This window comes from Cyrtonyx montezumae, unplaced genomic scaffold (genome assembly GCF_038088225.1).
Source record: "Cyrtonyx montezumae isolate F1298 unplaced genomic scaffold, pur_monq_1.0 scaffold_8, whole genome shotgun sequence".
Lineage (NCBI taxonomy): Eukaryota > Metazoa > Chordata > Aves > Galliformes > Odontophoridae > Cyrtonyx > Cyrtonyx montezumae.
Window position 1 is genome coordinate 32,967,246 of NW_027072089.1, and position 23,357 is coordinate 32,990,602.

A 23,357-nucleotide genomic window follows, 5' to 3' on the forward strand; every position below is an offset into this window, starting at 1 on the left:
TTACAGTAGTGACTCTAGTTTCTTGCAATCTGTCTGTCTTTAGGCAGGAGGTCTGTAGGGTTTGTGAGTGGGATAGAAACCTTCTCCAGGTGTGAGGCCTGAGGGTCATCTCTGTGACAGCTGAACTTGGAAAGAGTGTCTGTGTGTAAATTTCTGAAGTACTCAGTATAATGGGGACTACGGTGTTGTCTGTGACAAGAGTAGTGCTCTAATAGAGTTCAAAAGTCTTTAGTGGTATGAAGCTAAAACAAAATAGGAGAAATGGACGTACTCAGGGAAGATAGAGCAAGGAAGAGAAATTGGGAAAGTAAATCAGGTTTCTTCAGGTCTCATATGGTGAAGGGGTGGAAGGAGGAGAAGCTGTATCCATCAGAACATCAGAGGTAGAAATAGATATTTCATTGAATAAATATGCCCTTTGTGTACTGAGAAAGAGACAACGTGGTGGACAAAAGCAACTCTTCACTTGGAGAGTGCTCTGGGAGAGGAGGATGCAATGATGCCTTCATTTGGCCAGTGGGATTATTTACTGGGGTTGGGGCAGCTGGTTTTCAGAAAGTAAAGAATGGGAAAATGTACCAAATCTTTACTGGCAGGAATATCTATCAAAGTGAGGAAGAGAATCAAAGACAGAAGAGAAAGAAAAGGGTGTTGGGGAGACAGAACAAGACAGATGTTCCTTTGCTACTCAGGATGGGTGGAATCAAAGAAGAGGAAGTGCATTCTTCTGAGACAATGTTTTCTCTCTGCTTGTTAGAAGCTGAGCTCTGTGACAGCCTCCTACTGAAATGTATCTATTACCTGGAGGAAGGACTGCTCCTGACTTAGCTCGGGAAATTGGGAACACTTCTTCAGTTTCTTTCTCTGTCCTAGACTACTTGTTAAGTGCATCACTGTGGTGGCATGTGGGTAAGTACAATAAAAAATACAAGATTATTGAATATTTATGAATGGAGCTATACATAGTAAGTTGTCTGAATATGGTACAACTGAGCATTTAGCAATTTTAAATGGAGAAATAAAGTACATTATCAATGTAGCAAATGTATTCCAGATCCAGCAGAAGCAGCTTCATAATGCAGATTTATTTTTGTTATCTGTGAATGCAAAATATATATACAAAAATATTTCTTAAATCTGATGTTGTATGTTCCAAGTTTCCAGCAGTTCTCAGGAAAAAGAAATTAATGTCTTTAAGCTCACTGTGGCAGATCCTTTGCAATAAGTAATGACTTATTAATGACTTTGAATAACAAAAACTTTCCATCTGAAGGAATGAACTGCATTGTTAGTTTCATTTCCTACTTCTCTGAATTATATAAAAATATGTTTAAACTATAGCTGATTTACAAAAAAAAAAGTTTTATTTGCTTTCAATGCTTTCACCATGCATTACCTTTTTTAATGCAAAACAAGTATGAAATTCCACATATTCAAATAATCAACTTGTAGCTCTTTGTGTTTTCTGCTTGTATGCTTTAATCAAACAATCTCAAGCAAAATGTTGCTGTGTTACTGCTTTGTCTTTGTCTGCTTGCTTTCAACAGGACTTATTATTCCCAAAGCTGCACCACACTCATGCCACACTACAATATGCTGTGTGCATGTGCCCTAAGCAAGTTAGCTGAAGTATCTCTGCACTGAACACTGATTTAAGAAAACAGTAAAGAAGAGGTACAGTTCCTCCATTCCACACTGAAAATATTGTGGAATTTACAACAATTTCAGAAATTCTTGCGTGTTGCTGGAGGTGGTTTCAGTTTTCACACCAGAAGTAATTTAATTTCAGCACTTAAGATCCAAAAAGCTCCAACATATTGCTAGCGTGCAAAAATTCCATGTGTGCTAAAAAACAACAGCATATGGTTGGGTGGGGTGTGACCAAAATGAACATAGTTATCACATTGTGAACTTTCTTTTTACAGACTTGATTAAATAAGTGTGGGGGGACATCTAGGACAAGAACCTGGAATCCTCCTGAAGTCTGTTTTTGCAAATGTTCTGTGGTTAACTGAAAGGTTCATCTTGCATAAACTGTGGCTTAAAATAGGAGAGTGACATTTCATCTGAACATGAAGAAGATATATAAAAGAAAGGTAAAAAGAAGGTGGGATGTCTGTGGGGCAATGTCTTTGAGGGGACAGAGTACGGGTTGGAAGAAAAATTCAGTCCTTCCTGTTTATTGTTAGAAGATAAATAGATTATTTCTTATTTCAGTTGTAGCTTATTGCCTGAGCTTGCATTGGGTAGAATGGGCTTTAAGTGGGTTTATTTGTTGGGACTGTATATTTCATGGTATTTAAACATTGACTGCAATTCTTCTCAACATAGTTTAGTTCTGAGTTAACTATGGGCATGGATAACTTACCCATCTGTGATAGTTACTGTGATATACATCCAAAGGCAGTTCTTTGACTCACGTCTTCCTTCTGTTGAGTCCAATGGTGCTTGAGACCCACTCATATAGGAGTATTTGAAAAGCGGTTAGGCCAAAATCAAAAATACTTCTGGAAACTTAGGCCTAGATGCTTGACTTATCCTTCTGAATCCCAGGTGGCAAGGTTGAAACCCTTTTAAATAATAATACCAAAGTCTTGGAAAATTGATATTAATATGTAGCTGTTTTGCACAGCTATTTGGTTGTACTCATCTGACTCTCAGGTTATTGTTAATAGAGGCTGTTTACTTAGTTTTACTCTTGTGTGGACTTTTTTGTGTGCCCTTCTAGTAAAGACAGCTTAACAAGCAGAATCTTTTTTTTCTGGCACATTGCTTGCTGTCATATCTGGCATTTAGCAGTTGATTATGACCATAGCCCAACTTTGCCAGGTGGGGTCTCTTTGCAGGCTATTTTAATATCACACTCTTGGTGATCTGCATGGCCAGCATTGTTTTCCTGTGGACAGCCAAGAAAGATGTCTTGTACTTTGTATTTCCAGTCAAACTATATAAATTCTGCTGTGGAGGCCAAGCATCGTCACCAGGCCAAGTGAACTGTGCCATGAAAAGTGTGCTTTTATTTTCTGCATGTGTCTGTCAGGCTATTAAATATGGGGAAAAAAAAAGAAAAAAAGAAAAAAGAAACACACAAACAGTCCTATTTTCTATTTTTGAATAGTTGATTTCCTTGAACTCTCCAGTCTTCTCTGATTTCTATTGGAAAATGTTATCTCACAGTGTTCTGTTCCTCTAGTCTTTTCAAGTGAATAGTCATTCTTGAGCAGCATTAGTGAATAGTACATGTAAGATTTTGGTCCATTTCTCTTTATGTCCTTACAAAGTGAGTCTTAGAAACAACAATGTGACATTGCACTTTCAAGGATAGTTGCCCAGTTTCAAAGGTAAGAAGGGAAAACAACTTCAGAAAACTTTAGGAAAAAAAAAAAAAAGAATTTTAAGTAGAATTTTACCTGGAAATCTCATATTAACTAAGCTGGCCAAGACAAAGCAACTCTTTCAGAATAAAACTCAGGTTGCTCTGTAGAACAATAGTGCCTGTCAACATTTGACAAAGTCTTCATATCTCGAGGGGAGGATCCAGTTGATACAACAAAGCGTCAGTCAGGATGTAGAGCTGCAGGAAGTTAACTCATGCGTACTCCAGGGTTGTCCAGATAAGTTGAAGGAAGTGCCAAAATAGGTTATCTCTCATCACCAGTTGAGAGATGAGGTACGTGTGAAAGACAAGACAGCTTGAAGGGCCCTGAACAGTAATATCAGCAGATGTGTCCCTCAAGAGACAGAGCCATGCTTCATGTCATTGTATAGTCATTTGATGTGAAAATACTAAATAAAACATACAGAACCCTCAGGAGGGCATTTCACCAAGGATCTCAATTGGGAATATCCAGCCTTTTAGCAGGTGCTGGGCCCTGCCTGAAAGTGGCATCATAGATGTCTCCTGAGCCTTCCAAGTAAGCTAGTAATGGATCTACAGCTTGCAATGGCTGGGAGGAGGGATGGCAGTCTCTTTTGTTCCCGTGTCAAGCATGCAGTGAAAAGACTCCTACAAAGATAGATGGTTCAAGTGGAAGCAGCTGCTGAGTTCTCGATTCTCCATGACTCTTTCAATTTTGTCTTCTTGTAATTAATGAATCTTAATATCTTGCATGCTAGTGGATGAATGCTGCCTTCTAACAGTCAGAGAAATAGAAAAATGCTAAAAACTTCATTGAAAACATGACTGTTCTGATGGTTATGCCAGGACAAGTTGAAAGGACTATGTTTTGATGCCTGTGCCAGAACAAATTAACCCCCTGTGTGGGGTGTCATGGACTGATAATTTTAAACTCCTATAAAAGGGCACACTAACTTGATTGCTCTAGTCTATTCAGTAAAAACCAGCAATACAAACTCTTCCAATTATGTGATGGTGAGTAATTTTTCCCACTTTAATAACCCCAAAGCTCCTGGCATTATGTGACTGTCTTAGTGTTTAAAACTTCCTTTGAAAGTGAATAAACATTTGAATTGGATCCTGAAAATCCTATAGATGTAAAAAGCTGGACAGTTGATGAACATTTCTTCCTTTTTCCCTCCAAAGTCCTGTCTTGTTACTTCTGGGCTAATATCAGGAGCCTTATTCATAGGTTCTGAGTATTCTGGTTGACTGTACTTTGGCTTCAGTATCACTCAGCATACTATAGAATTATTCGTGACCTCCATAAGAAAGAACTTGTCTTGGAGATTTTGTCTCTATTTAAACTACCTGGTGTAGCCAGAGCTGTAGAAATATGTCACTGTACCCTTTCAGATAAACTCAGTAATTACTCCTGCCTACTCTCACTCTGACATTTGAAGAATTCCATGCTTCAGCCCTGGGCCATATTGGTTTGTAATTTCTAATTGCTCTGAGCGTGGCTAGCTCTGGTTCTACGTTGATTTTGGGGATGGCAAAGGTCTAGCACCGACCTGTTTTTCCTTCCTCCCTGCCACCTTGTCCCTAGAGGAATGCTCGTTGTCAGGGAGGTAAGTAAGGGTTGATTTGGGGACTCCCTTTGAATCGTGCCTGCTTTCTGGCTGCGATTGCGTGGTTTTCTCTGCCAGCTTGGAGTACGGCGCCGAGCCGAGCCGTGCGGTGCCAGGCTGCGGTCACTAGATGGCACCACGCGACCGGGCTGGGAGAGCGGTAGCGGCGGCCGCCCCGGAGCTCCCCCTCCTGCTGCTCCGATTCGTCCCGCTGGTTTGCCCACCGGAGACCGAAGCGCTTCTCTGCCCAAGCTGGAGTGCTGAGCTCTTGGCTCAAACTATTTTACTTTACATATCCACTCCTGTCAGGCTGTGATATGCACTAAGTTCGACACAGCCTAAATTGCCTCTGGCATCAGCAGAGATGCATGTGAGGAAAACCCAAGGGGGGAAGCAAATGTCTGCAGTTTAGGTACCCACATTTGCCTTGAGTTTGTGATGTGGATAAAAGCAGTAGTGTTGAAAGGCTTCTGTTTTCCTTACGAATAGAATCACAGAATCATAGAATCACCAAGGTTGGAAAAGATCATCTTGTCAAACCATCTGCCTACCACCAGTATTTCCCCACTAAACCATTTTCCTTAGCATTACATCTAAACATTGCTTGAATACCTCCAGGGACAGTGACTCCACCACCTCCCTGGACAGCCCATTCCAGCACCCAATAACTCTTTCAGAAAATAAACTTTTCCTAGTATCCAACCTGAATCTCCCAGCATATATCTTGTTGATCATCTTGGGCTTCATGTTGACAGTACTGTTTATTTTGCAATACTGACAGTTTAGGGAAGATGCTTGTAAGATAAATACATTTTTTTTCATTTTTGTTTCACTCTTAACATAGTCTCAGACTTTCTGCAGATCCAGGCAGGTCTTTCTGCACTTTCTCAGTTATGTCAATTCTGAAGGGCTTTTTTTTTTTTCCACTGCAGTCTTTATAACTCCTCTTTTAAGTTCAAATCAAAGGCCATGGGGAGCCATTAAGAGATTAGTTCACATACTCCTTATTTTGAAAAGCAATCTCAGAACACAGAGTTCTTTGTGACTGTAGTGCCTTCATTCTGCAAGCTGATGTCACTTACCAACTGAATTTTTGGTATACCCTCAAATATGATATTTCTGAAAGTGAAATTTTTGTTGCTGGGTAGGGAGAGTTAATAAGCCTTTACATATTTAAAGACATATGCTTTCTATATTCATGAGAAATTGTATTCAGTGGCACGTAGATATGGGCGGTAAACGCTATGAAGCATCCAGCAGCTTGGTGAGTGGGCATCTAGCACCTCCTTCATAGAGCATATTTCAGAAGCAGTGCTAAATAAGTTGCAGTAATTTGTGAAGCTCAAAATCCTGGAAGCAGGAACTACCAAATTTGGGTGTCCTGCATTACATCCAATCCTGCTTTCTGCGCTTTCTGCTGCAATCAAGGGTAAGAAAAGTATTTCACATCATCTTATGCTACCATGTAACAAATCATGCTTCCTGGACACCTGCAGTTTTCACATACTCTAATTCATTTGAGTATCTGATTTATTTATGTATTTATTTATTGCTGTATCTACTGGTACAGGCTTTGGGTGAAATACCATTCTGTTTTTAAGTAAAGAAATGCAATAAGCATTTTGGAAAGATAGTATTTTAGCGAGATCTTGACAAGATTACATCTGTGCCAAAAATAAGACACTTTTATAAAAGGCTGTTGAATTTAACCCTGTTTTCTATGATCTGATAAAGTACGGAATATTTTTATTAAGAGAACTCCTTCATTAATATCTTAGGTAAGTATTTTGAAGGACTGCAGTAAACTCAGAAATCACAATTTATTTTAAGTGTGGTTTTCAGTTGCTAGAAAATGAATGAAAATACTCTACTTTTTCTTTCTAAGTATTTTGTTTTCAGTGACACAAATTACAAATAAAATCTAAGCCTCTAAGCATTACTGGTATAAATTAAGGATACGTTAAGGAGAATTTGTTTTATAAAAAGTTGACTGTATTTTATTTTCAAAGATGGATTGAAGGAAAAATGCTGAAGGCAAGTTGTTCCAGCACTGCTTAACCTCCTGGTATCTTTGAGATTATTCCTGATGGCTTTGTGGGCTTTTTCAGTGTGATCTCTGAAAATGTTAATTAATTTCCGGGTAGCTGTGTATGTGATATGCTTTGACATACAGAGCAAATTAATAATATAAAAATCTTTGTAAAAGAATCTTTACAACAATTTATAGCTCATTCCAGATGTCAGTTGACTGAGTAATTTATCACACTTGTGTAACTGAAATGTAATAGCTTCTTCTTGCTTGCTATGCTGCTTACGGATATGACTGACAAAATTTATGTCTATTTTGTTATGTGCATAATCTGAAAAATTCACTCCCTGTTGCAGGAAATAAGGAGTTCCACAAGTGAATGTGTTTTAATCATCTGAAACATATAGATCAAATACTGCTTGGTTTGTTTCAACCAGGAAAAGACTTAATTCCTCTAAAGGAAGTGCTGTAAATGCAAGACCGAGAAAATAGTTTTTGGCCTATCAGTAAATGCAGAGATCACATTACCATGGAAGTCTTAAAATGAGAAAATACAGCACTGTCAGCTTATATGCTGTTCTGGAAAATCTACCATGCTCTGGGGTCTAGAGTGTTTCTTCCTATATGTTTGCACTCACTGTTATAGATCTGAATCTTACAGTTTTTAGATCTGGAAGAGGCCCTGGGAAAGAGGGTAAGAGAAATTGGAAACCTTGCCAGTCTTTGATATGCCGAGACATATTTGACCAGAGGAAGAGCTCCTCCAGAGCTCTCCAGAGCAGGAGAGATAAAAGCACCTCTGAAAGCAGGTTCATGCCCAGAAGTCAGATATTCCTCAGAGGGAACCGAGCCTAAATAGGAAGAATCTCTCTGTCCTTACATGAAAATTAAAGAAAACTATACAATGGAGTAGAAGGTGTTCCTTTTTATATATCAGTGAAAAGACTGGGTTTCACAACAATCTTGCAAGTTATGACACCAAACATTTTTAATATTTTCCTATTTTTACAGGAAGCACCATTTGTAATCTTTTTTGTTTCAGCCTTTCCTCAGTGTTAGGTGTCTCAGGAGCTTACATCCATAGTGCTTGTTGCAGTGTGGTGGTAACACAGGCCAGCAAGAATCTTTCCAGCTCTCCACTCTACTGCTGACTACTGCTTCTTTGCTCCTTTCATCTCTGAGAAAGGATTAGCCATGCAAGGTGTCATTAAGTTTAACAAACATGGGACTTGTCAAGCTAGGTGAAGTGCGGTGACCATTCTGAAGTGTAAGGAAATTTGGTTCCTGCCTGCATTCGTTCAGCTGAAACTTTACTCCCAACTACTACAGAAGCTGAACTGTGGCAGAATGCATCCTGCCTTCTCCTTCTCCCTTTCCTTCTTCTCCTTTTCCCTCTATTTTGCATCCTTCTTTTCTCCCTCCCTCTCCTTTTCATCTCGCCTCTTTTTTGTAGGTTGTTTGTCCATCCAAGTTCAGTAGTCAGGAGGCCATCGGCTATATCTTACAAATATAGCACCTGGCAGGACAGAGACTTGGCCTTGGAGTGCCTCCTTATAGTGTCTGAGATTAAGATGAACAGTTACTTTATATGCTCAGGCCGTTTCATGATTCATTTTCCTCTTTCTTATAGGAAAAATGTGTTATTTTAATCCTGTTTACACATGCTATGGTAAATTACAGGGCTTTTGAAGGGACTGTGATGTTTCTCATCAGTAGCCAGTGGAGAGTTGGTGATCTATAAGGCATCACAGCCTGTATGTAATCTATTAGCTGATCACAAACAAAGCTTAGGCATATGTTCCCGTGCACAGAAGCAAAGGGTCGATATAGGGAAAGCAAGAGTAATGCTGTAATTGCTGCTCAATTTTTATTGGATTTTACATGAAACTGATCTTACCACCATCTTATAAGTCAGTCTGTCTTATGTTTTCTCCTCAGAAAATGTTCTCTGAAGTATGCAAGTAGGCCCTGGGCAAAAATAAATCTGTAGTGCTTATAAACGTATGTTCTCATTATTGTCGATAGACAGATTTTAGTGTTTTCATTTGATATTATCCATACATTGTTGATACAAGGGGCAGCTAAAGCTCTGCCTATGATGCCTCCTTCTGAGCAAGGTTTGCCAGCACCACATTAAAGCTGAGTAACGGCTTTCATTCTAACTGGGGATCTTCAATCCATCTCAAAGGCTTCTGTCATCAAGATAACAGAGAATTCTGTGTTTTTTTTTCCTGTCTATCTGAGACAAAATGGAAAGATTATACCCATAGTCCACAGGCTGGCTCTGGTTACCTCATGTAGCTCCAGACAGCTTTTATCTTGTTTACATCTTCCCACAGGTTGGCTGAAGTCAGTAGAGATGCATAAGAGTACATGAGCGCAAACTTTGTGCTTCACAGCAAAGACAATTTTAAAGCAATCTTCATTCCTTATGGCAATATCTGTATTTGCTGACGTTATAATGTTGCAGGATTCTTGTTAGATGGGACATGATTGATAGTTTTGATAACAGGCTTGAAAATATGCCTGATGTAATTTGAGTCTTATGCACTGTTCTGACTGGAACTACGTTCTATGGTTCTAAGAACTAATTTGCTTATTTACTGTAACAGCCCATTTAAGAGAAATTTAATCTATAGCAGTCTTCATGGCAATTTTTGGTTTCATGTGTGTAGGAGGAATATTGGATTGACATCGCCTTCAAAACCAGTAGCTTGGGATTTTACTGGTGTGTTAGTAGAAGCACTGCTTTCACAGTTTACTTTTGTAGCTGTGCCACAAACTAAATGTACTTTCTCAAAAAATGGGGGTTTGCCAAACTCTCATAGTAAAAGAGGCTACACAAATTGCTGCAACATAGCACACAATGGCACATTTCTTTTCTCACTGCTGCAGGAGAAGAGGTTGTGTTGGGTTGTAGTAAACTTCAATAACAAGACTTGGAGGGAGCAAAGTGGAAATTCTGCAGAGGCAAAACTGACCTGGATGTCTCTGCTGTGGCTGGTCTGACATCTGGACTGGTTTGCTTTGGAAGGGGAGCTTAATAAGGAGTAGGGGGAAGGAATGAGATGCCTTTTGTTCTCTTGTGCATTAGCATATGTTGTTTTGTTTTTTTTACATGTAACCTCCCTTCCAATAGCATAAGAGAAATGTTAATTCTTCTTTTAAATGAATTTTGAAAGTATGAGTTTCAAATGTAAGTACACTTTTTGCAAAACTTACTTTCTGACCAGTTTCACTCTATTAAGAAAATAAAGAGCAAAACACTTTGTGGGATGCCTTAAGCACAGTGTAGCCAGACAGTCACATGATCATCCTGCTACACTTTGTGTTGGTACATTCTCACCTATACTGCATGCCGTCCTTTTCTCCACAATATAAAAGGGTTTTTAAGGTCCTTGAAAGCATCCAGAGAAGGGCAAGAAAATTGATAGCAGGGCCTGGAAGTAATATTGTGTGAGAGAGTCTAGGATGTCCACTCTGAAGAAAAGGAGACCAAGAGCTGACCTCACTGCTCTCCATAGACCTCTGAGGGGGAAATGTGGAGGTGTCAGGCTCTGCTCCTGGGAACCAATGGTAGGATGGGAATGGCACAGGGCTGTACCATGGAAGGCTCAGACTGGATACTAGGAAACATTTATTTACCTTGAGAGCGATCAAACATTGTAATAGACTTCCTAGAGAGATGATTGATGCCCCGCACCTGTCAGTATTCAAGAGGACTCATTAATATGCTTTAACTTTTGGTTATCCCTGAGGCAGTCTGGCAGTTTGACTCAATGATCTCTGTATATCCTTTCCAACTATTCTATTCTGTTCTGCTCTATACCAAATGAGATATTAAGTACACAGGGGATTCACCTAAGTTCACCACAAGCATTATAAAGTTAAAACTCCAAAGAGTGGATAAATCCTTCTTGCATGGCAAGTACATCTTATTGGATTTATATGTTGCATGCATTTAGATAATCTTTTTCCTCCAAATTCTTCTCAGAAGAAGACTGCTTTACAGGACATCTGTCAAATTATGCTACTGAGGAACAATTCAGAGTTTATGGATTGTCCCTGGACTATTATAAAATGTGACAAGTTATCAAGGTCTACTATAGATCCTAGTGACATTGTTGGCTTTTTCCATGTCACCTGCCAGTATTTCCTGTTGCTTATTTGCACAATTGGAGGAAAAGCACGAAGAGTGTTCACTTATAAGTCAGTCTATCTTAGTTCACTTATAACTCAGTCTAACTCTTCGTGCTTTTCCTCCAATTGTGCAAATACAGCATGTTGAGGTACTGCTTGCTGAACTGTATGAGAACAGGTTTCACAACAGTCTTGCAAGGACAGTCACACTGAAGCTCCACAGCTGAAAGAGCAGTGGGAGAGCAAAAGTCCATGACTAGGAACATTGATGGGGAAAGTGGAAATGTCCTTGCTCAGCCACTGTCTTGAAGAGAGTGCCTTGTAACACTATACTGCAGAACCTCTAGGATTATTGAGTGAAGCTCAGACTGAATCAGGCAGTAGAGATGCTTCTCCTCCAGTGCTGCACTGGCTGCACACCAGATTATTTCTTCATTACCTTTTCTGTACCACCACTGAAGTCCTCAGTCACAGAATTAGCCCAGTTCTTGAATTTAACACACATTTTTGCAGAGGAAGAGGAGACATGATGAGAGTACTTTAGGAACACTTGGTTTATATTCAGATAACCTTGCCAGCTGAGTCTCTGGGAAAAGAGCCCACTCCCTCCCTGAGAGTTTATGTGGTTTATGCTTTGTATACACATTACAAACGCAGTCACACACACTCATCCCCATTTGCACATATCAGTTGTGGTCAGTCCAAACAACTATTCACAGTTCAATCACTGCTGCATCAAACTGGTGGCTGAGTTGCACGTTGCAATGAATATAATTGCATGCCTAGAAGAGTAGGTCAAGATTTCCAAAATAATTACTGGTGTTGGATCCTCATACAATGAGTTTATCACAGCAAACATGATTTTCTGAAGTGGAGCGCTTCTGAAAATGAGGTTTTCAAAGCTATTTTAAACTTGACTAACAAAAATTTGAAGTCGTATTTCAATGTCCTATTTTTTTTCTTAGTAGTAAAAACTGAGAAACGTGAAAGAGTATAAAAGCATCACTACATTACAAATACATATCGAATGTGATTGTTTATTAAGGAGTGTTTATTAACATTACTTTAAATTATAAGACTTATTCAAGGATTCACTTACCTTCAAGAATGTCCTTCTGTGTATGTTTAAGTGCTTTCTGGAACAGAGATTTTCTACACTGGTTCAGTTACAGTGGAACTGGATCAGAAATAAATGTAAATACCAAGGATGTCTTCAGACTCAAGTTAAGTATGTTGGAAGCACTTTATGTTTTGATAAAGGAACAATGGAAGAAAGCATAGGATGAAGTATTCTGGAAGATTTCTTTTCCTTCTTCTTTTGTAATTCCAGTACTATAAAGCTTATCCCGACCTCTTTATTTTAGCAGATGTGTTACAAAAGTATGTGTGTTTATCGCTATATATATATAGATACATGTGATGTCTAAACATGACTCATGGAATTAAATAACCATGTAGGATGATGTTGTAACCTGAAAAAGGGGGAGCTAGCAGGACAGTCTAGTTGCATGACTGCACTTCCACCTGTGCTTGACCATGTTTGCCCGGTCTTCCTCTCAGTCACTCTAATAACATAAGAGGGAAAAATCCCAGACTACACAATTTTTCCCACTGCTATTCCATGAGAAATTTTAAAGTGGACTGTATAGCAATAAACATTAAATACAAATTTAGTTTACACATAACTATAGCTAAATTGGAAGTGTTCTTCACGCTGAATATCCAGATTTTCTCATTAGGCCCATTCCAATCCCCAGAGCCCTTCTTATAAGTTGGTTAGCAGCTCTGATCCCTACAGAGCTCTTAAGCTCCATCTCTCTTCTGCACAGTATTTAGAAAATGTGGTTTAGGATAATTGCCCATAGGTTAGACTGTCCTGATTAAACAGTCTCTACCATCCCTACTTTGTTATACAGTTATACAGAAAAGTAACAGAGCAACAGACATAATAGTATGAATTAGGTACTGAAAATGTAACATTTGCAATGCTGCTCATCTGCCCTGCCAGGGACTGGCCTGCTTAAGTATTTGTTCCACTTTCTTTTTAATCACTTCCAGTGTCAGAGCTTCTGTAATAACCAGTACCATGGTTGTCACAGTTTTCTTATTCTGGGAACAGAGAAGCTTTAAGTGGAACTTAAATGAGCTGTATTTGTGCTGCCCACATCCTGGTGCGGGGGACACAGCTGTATGGCTGTGTGACACATGTAAGCATGGCTATCCACTCCTGCCAGGGTAGGCAGATCCCATGTGCTGTAGGTGGTAGTCTGGACTGAGTACTGTTACAGAAATGAGGCCTCACATGAAAGTTTCTATTCCTATAGTTCTCCACATTAAGATGTCATTGGAAGATTATAGATACCAATGAATTGAGGTACAGTTTGTCTGCCAATTGAGGCTACTGACTTGGTTCTCCAAGCCTTGCAGGAAAGGTAGTCAGTCCTGCTGTATCACATTCAAAGGAAGAAAAGTGTATAAACAAACTTCTTAAAATTGCTTTTTCTTTTTTCAGTAGTTGAGTATCCCTGTGATGTCGTATTGAAATGTTAAATTAGAATATTTTCCACCAAGCCATGATTTTTCACAGGTGATGAACTTTTCCAAATGCCTTCAAAAAACTTCAAAATAAAGTTAGAATATAGAAGTTTTTTTAAAAAAATAATGCTTAATCACACTTCATTATTCACCTTAATGTTTTGCCATGTATTTTTCAGTTTTATTTTTCTGAAGCTGCTTGTCTGGGAGAGCTTGGACAATTTTTGAGCATGTAGGAGCCTCTATTTCGCTAAATCTTCCCTCGCTGTTAGGGAAAATGTAAGAAATTCAGTAGTAGCTACTTAACCATCTCTTCAGATGCCTGTTGGGTTTGTTTGCTTGTTTGGTTGGTTAATTGGATTGTTGTGTATTTCTCTAGAGCCTTCAGAAAACATGAACCATTGGTACAATGGTCACTAACTCCTTACCTTTGCAACCACTTTCTAAATGTGCCATCTCTCCTAGCAATAGAAGGGCAGAGAAATGCTGCATGCAGCTTGGGTGTTTAAGCTCAACACCATCTCATGAAGCAGCAAAGGGTTTGTTTATCACAATTTGACTCCTTAGCTGAGCAGCACTGATGACTAAAATCCATCCGTCACTCTCAGCCAGAAAAGCAGTGGCTGCAGTAGGACAATTTCTAAAATTAAGGAAAATATAGAGATGCAAACTCAAACACAACAGGGAAACATCAGGTTTCATATGGAGAGCACATGCAAATCTGTTGCATATTATATTGATTTGTGTTACGTCAATTAATGTGTGTGCTGGTAACACAATACCTCAATGTTTCTGTATAATTCTAATAAATGCAAAGCCAGATTTCTCCTGCTCATTCTACAGTGATTATTTCAGAATAATTTAACATGATCATACAACTTCCTCTTGTGTTTGTTCTGATTTATCTTTTCAATTCCTTCATGGAAGTTGTTTCTGCGTTTTCCTGCCTGGATTCCGCTACTGTTCTTCTTTACTGATCTTTCTCAATATAGGTCTTTCCATTTTGCTCACTTCTCTGATGTTCATAGGAAGAAAGAAGGATTTGTTTTCCTGATCCATAGAAGCCTTTCATAACTCCTCCATAAGGCTCTGTAAGGCGAGGCTTTGGCTTGAAATCATGGCTTCAGTGCTCAAGGTTTATTCCCATGTCCTTTCCCTTCATCCTCCTTCACAAGGCTTAAGGAAATATATGTTGTGGTCCAGAATCCAACCTGTGCATGAACAGACACAGCTTTCTCTATCATGCTCAGTGGATGTTTCAGTTTTCATCAGAAAACAGCTCTTTGAAGGCATTCTTTATTACTTGAAACCTGTTTGTGGATCTTGCTTGCTGAATGGAATTGTTTTCACTCTTTGATTGGATAAGGTGCTTGAGTAAATTCAATGAAAACGTGCATGTGGAGATATAAAAATGTGGGTTTCTGAGCTTATCTACAAAATGTTAATGTTTGCTGGAAATGAACTTGCTAGCACAAATGTCTTAAGCTCAACATAAAAGGATGGTGATACACAATTGAAGAAAATGTATTATAAATTAAAAACAAAAGCAAGCAAGCAAACAAACAAACAAACAAAAAAAACCCAACAAAACAAAATATTTTAATGCAATTTTCACAGTCCTGTTGCTCTTTGCGTCATTTCTGTGCTTCTCCATGTTGCAGTGCAAAGTTCTGAAGCTGGAGAATTATTTCTATTGATTTGATTTTGTATAGTGTCTCAGTCCTCCTTTCTACTCAGGACCAGTCGCATTCTTTTGAATACGTAGCCAGCTTCTATATTCCTATTATGTTCCAAGCACTTTTGCTGTTTCCATTTGGACTGGCTTGGGTAGTCTTTCTTCTCTCCTTCACACCCATTCGTGAGCTGTAGAACAGTCATCATATGTGGCAGGCTCATGTGCTGCATCTGAACACACAGTCATGTTTGTAGACTAAGATGGTAAAAGCAATGAAGAGCATTCAGTTCTCACTCAAGTTCCTGCGTTTATGATTTCTCCAAACTTTTGTGTCATTAGATGACTTTTATTCCAGCATTTGCTTTGCCTCAAAAAATTGAGGAAAATAGAAATATTTTAACATAAATATTGTTACGTATTGTTGAAGATCAGTTATGATGTAACATGCCTATACGAACTGGTGATTATCTGAAAACAGATAAATATGAATAAAGTTGATATTAGATTTATAATTTATTTATATATTTTTTGGAACTTATATATGCCTCTGTACAAATGTCCACGTAAACAAAAACCAGTAAATCTGATCTCAAATGCGTGTTTGACCGTGAGTGTCCAGCAGTTAAATTCTTCACTTCTATGCAGTCAGCAGAACATAAAAATAGCCAAAGCTCTTCTCTCAGCCCACAAAACTTAACACAGAAAAAAGAGGCTTTGCATTTTCCTTGTCTCTGTTTAAAATCACAAAAAATAATAAAGAGAAAAGCTTTTGGATCCCTTAGTTCAGAGAATATTAACTGAGAATTTCTTTCCAGCAACGTTAAACAAGACACAACATAGTCCAATTTTCTGTTCCTGTAAGCTTCCCATATTTTTCACTTACTTAAGCTTGTGGCAATATGCAAATTATGTATCATGAGTGAAGGAAAACTTCACAGAGGTTTCTTTGTGTAGTAGCAGATTTACGGTTTTTAATAAATTTTTCAGGTATAACAGAAAATGCTGATTCACTGAAATCAAATAGTGAAAGGGGACATTTCATTAAATGACCTAACTCAAAAGTACTTCAAATGAATGGATTAAAATACTTTGTTGTGAGCAATTCCTTTTATTTGAAAACATCCCTTTTCCCTTTCCTTTCCCTTTCTCTTCTTTGCCTTGTTTCTCTCTCTCACACACACACTCCTGCTCTATTGCTCTTGGTCATCTGCTCTTTCTCTCATTCTCACTTTCAAAGTAACCTCTTATTATAGAATGTTCTATATATATATATAAATTTCAGCTTGTTAGGAAAAAAAAATCAGAATAATCATTAGTAAATGAATTCAATTACTCACACTGCAAGTCAGTGTTCCCCACCTCCACTAGTCTTTTGAGTGTATATGAATTTACCTCCCTTTATGCTTAGATTTATTATTTATTATTTATTTCCAAGACAGCATCTGTGCTTCCAAACTGAAGTGCAACTATTTATTTGACTAATCCGATGTTCCTTCTTAGACATTTCCAAACAGCCATCACACCTCCTCCTCTGACTTCATTTTGCTGAGCTAACGCATCAGCTTCTGACTACCTTACAGACAGGAGGTTCTTTCTGCTCTGTGCTGTCTTGGCAACCCTTTTCCTGACTATGACTGTACATAATATTCCGAGTGAAGTCTTGCCTGCACCTAGGGTTATAGGATAAAATAATTTCTCATAATAGTAACTCACTGGTCTTTTTTTATCTTTTTTTTTTCCTCAGGTGGATAGCACATGCAGATACTATGCAATCAAGTCAAATGCCAAAATATTTTCCTGCTACTTCCCCCAGACACTGCAGTCCTAACTTATAACATGAAATTATGTTATAAGTTAGGACTCTTTAACTCCAGAGTGTGATCTTCCACGTCCTCACATGACATCTCATTCCATTTCTACTGTTCCTGATCATTATGTCCCCTTTTACGCAATGTTTGAGAAGTCTGACATTTTTCATAGATCAGGAAAAGTGTTTGGGGACCATTTCTGCCACTGTTGAACAGTCTGACTTTTAATACAGAATTAATTCTGTTTTGCACATGTACAGAACTAGGTGATATTTAACTGACTGCAGTATACGAATTCTGTTACCCATGACCTGTGCAATTTTTTTTACATGTATGAATGTTCAGTTCAAGTGTTTGCTGTATCCTGTTGGTCTCTCTGAGCACAGATGTGCTCATCTTGGTGCACAAATGTGGGGTCTGAGCATAGCTGGGGCCTGCAGTGCATGCTGCAGTGCCAGCCTGAAGCAAGGCTTCATGCAGGGGAGGAAATAATTCATTTTCTACACTTCAAATCTTCATCCTGCACACTTAAACCTGGCTCCTTGTCTTAAGGGTCTTGCTAAAAAGTCAAGTATGCTAAAATGGAGTTTGTGGAGATGTAAATTCAGAAGACCTATCTGAATGGGCACATGCACTGTTTCACTTTTATACTGAAGATGATAAAATAAACTTTCTTCCTTTTCCCTGTTAAATTAAAATGTAGGGCTTTCTAAGAGTAGCAAAAATACTTGTGACCTGTAAACTATGTCCTCTTTCACTGATTTGACCGAAGTAGGTAATCCAACATTTTAACTGATTAATATTGAGCCTAAGATACTCTGAAAAGGGAGAAACTTCAGACTTTTTTTCTTTTCTTTTTTATTTCTGGCACTCTTTTAAAGCAAATGATTTAGTCTAATTGATCTTTATAGTCCTGTATAGAACAGACATGAAAAACAACAAAAATCTTTAAAATAGGTCAACATCTTACTAATTATGGCTTTAATTAGTGACAGGCTCCTTTTATTTTTTATTTTTTTATTTTACCATATTTAATAGGAGTCAAAGGTATCCCAATTTTGTTAATTTAAAGGAAGTTCTGCCCTGATTTTTAATGGACTTTACCAACTGTCAGATTACCTGAAAGGTTATACAGTAAAAAAAAATCAAAGAATGTACTTTTAGTTTACTGTCAAAGCTGTTCTTTTCATTTTATCCACAAATATCTGCAGACAGAAAGTATATCATCCAAAGAAAGAACAAACAACAACAAATGGGTTCGAAAGATAGTAGTGTAAATGTAGGAGCATTTTGCTGTGATCTGTATAATGCTCACTGAAAGAATGTTCCCTCTGTTGATTGCCTCATAGTCAGGATGTATAGTGGTAAATCAAAACATAACTCTTTGGATGGCTAAAATACATTCAGTATCTCTAACAGATCAGGCTAGTGGGATTTGGAAGTTATATGGGGGAAGTTTTATGTTTGGAAAAGGCTGAACAGTTCCTTCATATAAAAATGTCATCAAATAGCACATAACTGCTGTGTGCTTTAAAATTCCTAGAAGGGAAGACCTATGTTAGATTATTTCCTGTTCCAGGCACTGTAAAGAGATATCCTCAAAGAACTCCACAGTTATCTGGTAGGATTGTTAAGAAACAAATGCTGTTGTCTTGCTTGCTAGCCCCGTTACCAGCTGGATTCATTATGATCAATTTACAAGTACACAGTTTGTTGCTGTAAACAGAATGTTTCATCTTGTATTTTCTTGTACGGAATGCTTATGTAAAAAATGTTATTGACTCATATAACAACCTTAGATTAGATTTTAACTACATTTGGCTAAGTATTAAGTGTTTATTTAAGTTAAATTTGTTTAACGCTCAACCTGTACTTTTGCTGCCTAATGAACAGAATTACTTTAATACAGTGAATTATAAGCTAACCAGAGCGTGAAAAGTACATGATGTTAATTTGGTTATTTTCAGGTGTTAAAGGTAAATCAAATTGTCTTTCAGTTATGCTTTATCATAACAGCGTATTTCAAATTTGGTTTTTCCTTGTTTTGTGGTTGTAGGGCTTCTCTAGAGCAGTCATATTTTTTAGTACTACTTCAGGCAAGCAAATACTTAACATTAAGAAACACTGTATTCTATTCCCACCATGCTATTTAGCAATGCCTGATTAAAAGAAAATTAATTCACTTTAGAGTGCAAATTGCTATCTGCTATTATCTCACTCCTTAGTTATTGTGGTAATTCATCAGCATCAACGGAGCTAGATAATACAAAAGAAATGAAAAGAGGTTTGTGCAGATTGTGGAAATGAATTTCATGCCATACCTTGCTGGCTGGCTCATACATTGTCCCGCTGTAGTTGTGCACCAGGCCTCGGGGTGCTGGACACAGTGCTTCAGCTCTACATCTCTTGGTGCAGGCACTGCAGAAGGTGCTGCTCTTGGGGCAGGCTGTGCTGGAGCAGGCAGTAGGAGAGTGCTCGTTCTGCGGAGGGCTTGCTTTGCTCACCACCTCACTTACCTGGGCTCTGCAGCTTGTAGAGCTACAAGGTTCATAGCCGCTGCCTTGAATACAGGAGGACAGGTGAAATGAAACAAAATGTTGGCATTTAATCAGTCTGATTTGTAAGCCCAGTTTAAGGTTTCATTTTAACTTTATGAAGAAAGCCTATCTCTGCAACTGGGCAATAACTTGACATTGACTCTTGCAGTAAGACCACAGGCCCCTGGGTGACAGCGGTGCCCCAGACCACCTCAGCAGCCTAACTAGGCAAGCAGCAGCCGTTTGCCTCTCATATTTCTCACAGCCTATATTCTACAGCACCGAAAGGCATAGCTTTGATTTCCAAAGCCGTGAAAAGATGTCCCTCCCTGCACTGCAAAACGCTCCAACTTCACCGCGGAGGGAGCGCGGCACCGCGTTGCGCTGCGCTGCTGCATGCGCCCTCCGCAGCCGCCAGGGGGCGCCACAACTGCGGGCGGCGGAGCGCCGTGTCCCGCAGCGCCCCGGCCGCCCTTTGCTCCCATGAGTCCGGGGCAGCGTCGTTTCAGAAAGGAAAAATGAGGCGAATTAAAAGGGAGGAGGGTCTTAACGCTTCTTACCGCAGAGGGGGCTCGCAGGGAGCGCTCGCTCTCCGTGGGAAGCCACGACGGGGTTAGTCTTGGAAATCAGGCTGACTCGAGGAAAAGATGTTGAGAGCGGGGCTTCGTTCCTTCCTCAAAGTAGGAAGGAAAGTGGTTAATATTAAATACCGGTCGCTTTCAGAAGCTGCCACCAGAACCTCAGTATTCCTGTTGCTGCAACATGACATCAGAGCGGGAAATGCACAGCAGCACTACCCAGGTTTCTGCTAGATCAGACCTTAAATTACACCCATTTTTTCATGGGCTATATCATCATCACCACCATTATTATTGCTGCTGCGATTGAGAAGGCAACATTGTTCCATGTCTTTGAAAGTTTTACATAAGAAGTCTCCATCTTCTCCAATAAATAAAAAAAAAAAAAAAAACAACAAAAAAAACCCCACAACCTCAATTTCTTTCCAAGCTATAAAAAATATTTGAAAGCATACACTGTGAGGTTGACAGTGGCAGCTTCATGTACATATTTATATATCTTTTGCCATGGAATGCTGTATTATTTATAACGGATCTTTAGCTTCTATTCGCAAGATAAAAAATATCAGTGAGTTATAGTGGGCACGATGCCTCAATGCGGGAGAGATCAGCTTGGCTTTGCAATCCTTCAAACAGTTTAACTGGGCATTTCAGGTCACGTATGGGGTTTAAAAGCCCTCCCCATTCTCTACCTGTATAAGAGCCAATCTGGTCTGCAGCTCAGGTGAAGATGGACTTTGCTCTGTTCCTTGCTCATCCCCTCTGAGATCCTGTGAAGCTGTAGGTCTTACAAAGGAAATGCAAACAAGAAGTGCACAGAAGTTTAGACATTACAGTCTAAACCTGCACAAACACACAGATGTGAAAATCTGTGCACATGTAGAGGTCTGTATGTATACAGAGATCTCAGAGCAAACAATGAGAACCACTCTGTGGCCTGGCAGGAGCAGGCAGTACATCGAGAGAGACTCGATCCCAATTTGCTGAGCAGGATGCGGGGGTAGATCACCTCATGTGCCTGCTCTGCCAGCTGGCCCACACGAGGACAATTTAAAGGTGAACGGAAGGGAGAGGCCAAGCCAAGGGCAGGGACTGTGCCCTTCATACCCTTGCAGGGAAGGTGGCCCTTGCAGTCTGCGCTCTCATCTTTGTCAAAAAGACAACTGGGATCACTGCTCCTTGCTGAGCGCAAGAAGAGAGAAGGCAAGGATTCCAACCCCATGTGGATATCATTGCTATCGTTATTGCTCTTATTATTGTTACAGGGTTAGTTTGCCTTATCTGGTCTTCGAGACCACCCCTGATCTCGCCGGTTGGGAGCGGGCAGCGCACAACGGGGCCGCCGGAGTGCCGCGCGCCGCCTGGCGATGGCCGCGGCCGGAGCGCGGCTGGCGGCCGGACGGATGCCCCGAGGGACCCGCTTCCACCCCGGCTATTTCACCCCGGGCAGGAGGCGGAGTTGCCGGGAGAGATGCGCTGAGTGCCGCTCCCGTGGAGCCCGTCGGGGCAGGGCGCACAGGGCCGACCCGCTTCGCATCCCTTCCCGCAGCCGCGCCCTGCCCGGTCCGGATCCCCTCTTTACTTCCGTGCCCGCCCCTCCGGGGGATGCCCTCTCCCCTTGGGCCCGAGCCGCGACGCCGGGCTCCGCCGCCAGCACCAGGGACAGCGCCCGGCAGCCGCCCCTCCCGGCCCGGCCCGGCCCCGCCGCTCCTTTGTTCGGACCCCGCGGAACAAAGGACGCCCCGCGGCCTCTCCCCTCCCCGCACCCTCTGCTCGCCGCACCGCCGCGGCCCCGCAGCCGCCTTCCCCTCCAGCGGAGCCGTGTCTCCGCTGCTCCGGCCGCGCATGCACTGCTCCCTTCCCCCCCCCTCCCCCTCGCCATCCTCCCCCGGGCCCACCGCATCGCGCACCGCTCTGGCCCTGCTCTCGCAGCGCTCCGCTCTCCCCCCGCCGTGCCCACACCGCGAGGTGTCCCCGCCGCCCCTCGGAACGCAAACACCGCCCGCAGCGCCGTCCCGCACTCAGCTCCGCGGTGCCCGGACCCGCGTGCCTCGAAACCCCGCGGGCACCTCTCGCTGCCGCCGGGGAGATGCGCAAAGAACGATCGTCGCGGTGATTAATAGCAGAAAACGTATTTATTTCCCATGAAGCGACGTTACATGGCTTAGCCCAGGAAAGCGAGAGGTCGGGACGCACTGCCACGCAAATCACCGCCGCCGCCGCTCCGCTCCGGCGCTCCGCAGAGCCGCCGTATCGCTGCCCGCAGCGCCTGTGTCCCGTAGAGGTGAGTACAGGCTCCGAGCCCGTCACTGCTCATTTTTTTTTCCCCCTCTCCTTTCTGATCCGCGACAGACCGCTATTGCTTCTATTGGTAGCGTTACGCTTAGCGAGCTCCTTAATGTCGCTGGAGGATCCGCTCTTGGCATTCACCGCGTGCCTTAATTGTATGACATTAAATCAAGGTCCGCTGTGAACACGGAGAGGCAGAGCCTGGGAGCGCTCACGCGCGTTCTCTCTGGAAATAGAATAGCGACGGATCTCCGGGAAAAAAATAAATGAATGAATAAATAAATAAAAATAAAAAGAAAGAAAAAAGGAAAAAAAAGAAAAAGAAAAAAGAAGGCGGTTCCCTTCCGCCGTGGTCCCATCCTGGGCTGGGTGTAATTTGCGTTCCAATTTTCCTACTCGCCCATCTGCCGTTTGCAATGCCCAGGAAGCTGTTCGATAAGCACGTAATAGACTAAAAAGAAAAATCACAGACATGAAGCGTGTGCCGATCCCAGGCGGTAATTTCGTCCTCGCTGCGTGTCAGAGCCCCGACGGCTGCGAGAGCTCTGCGGCCACAGGGCCCGCTCGGCCGGGAAGCGAAAGGCCGGGACGTGCCATCTCGTTTTGAAAAGAGCAGGAAAAAAACAAAAAACAAAAAACAAAAAGTAACTCGCTCGCACCTGCCCTTTTCCCGGGAGGGTCGGGGCAGTCCATCTGGCCTGCCCGCACCGAGCTGTGCGAGTTGAGAAAATGAGGGATGAACTCATTAGAATAATAATAATAATAAAAATTAAAAAAACAGCCTACGCTTTGTATTCT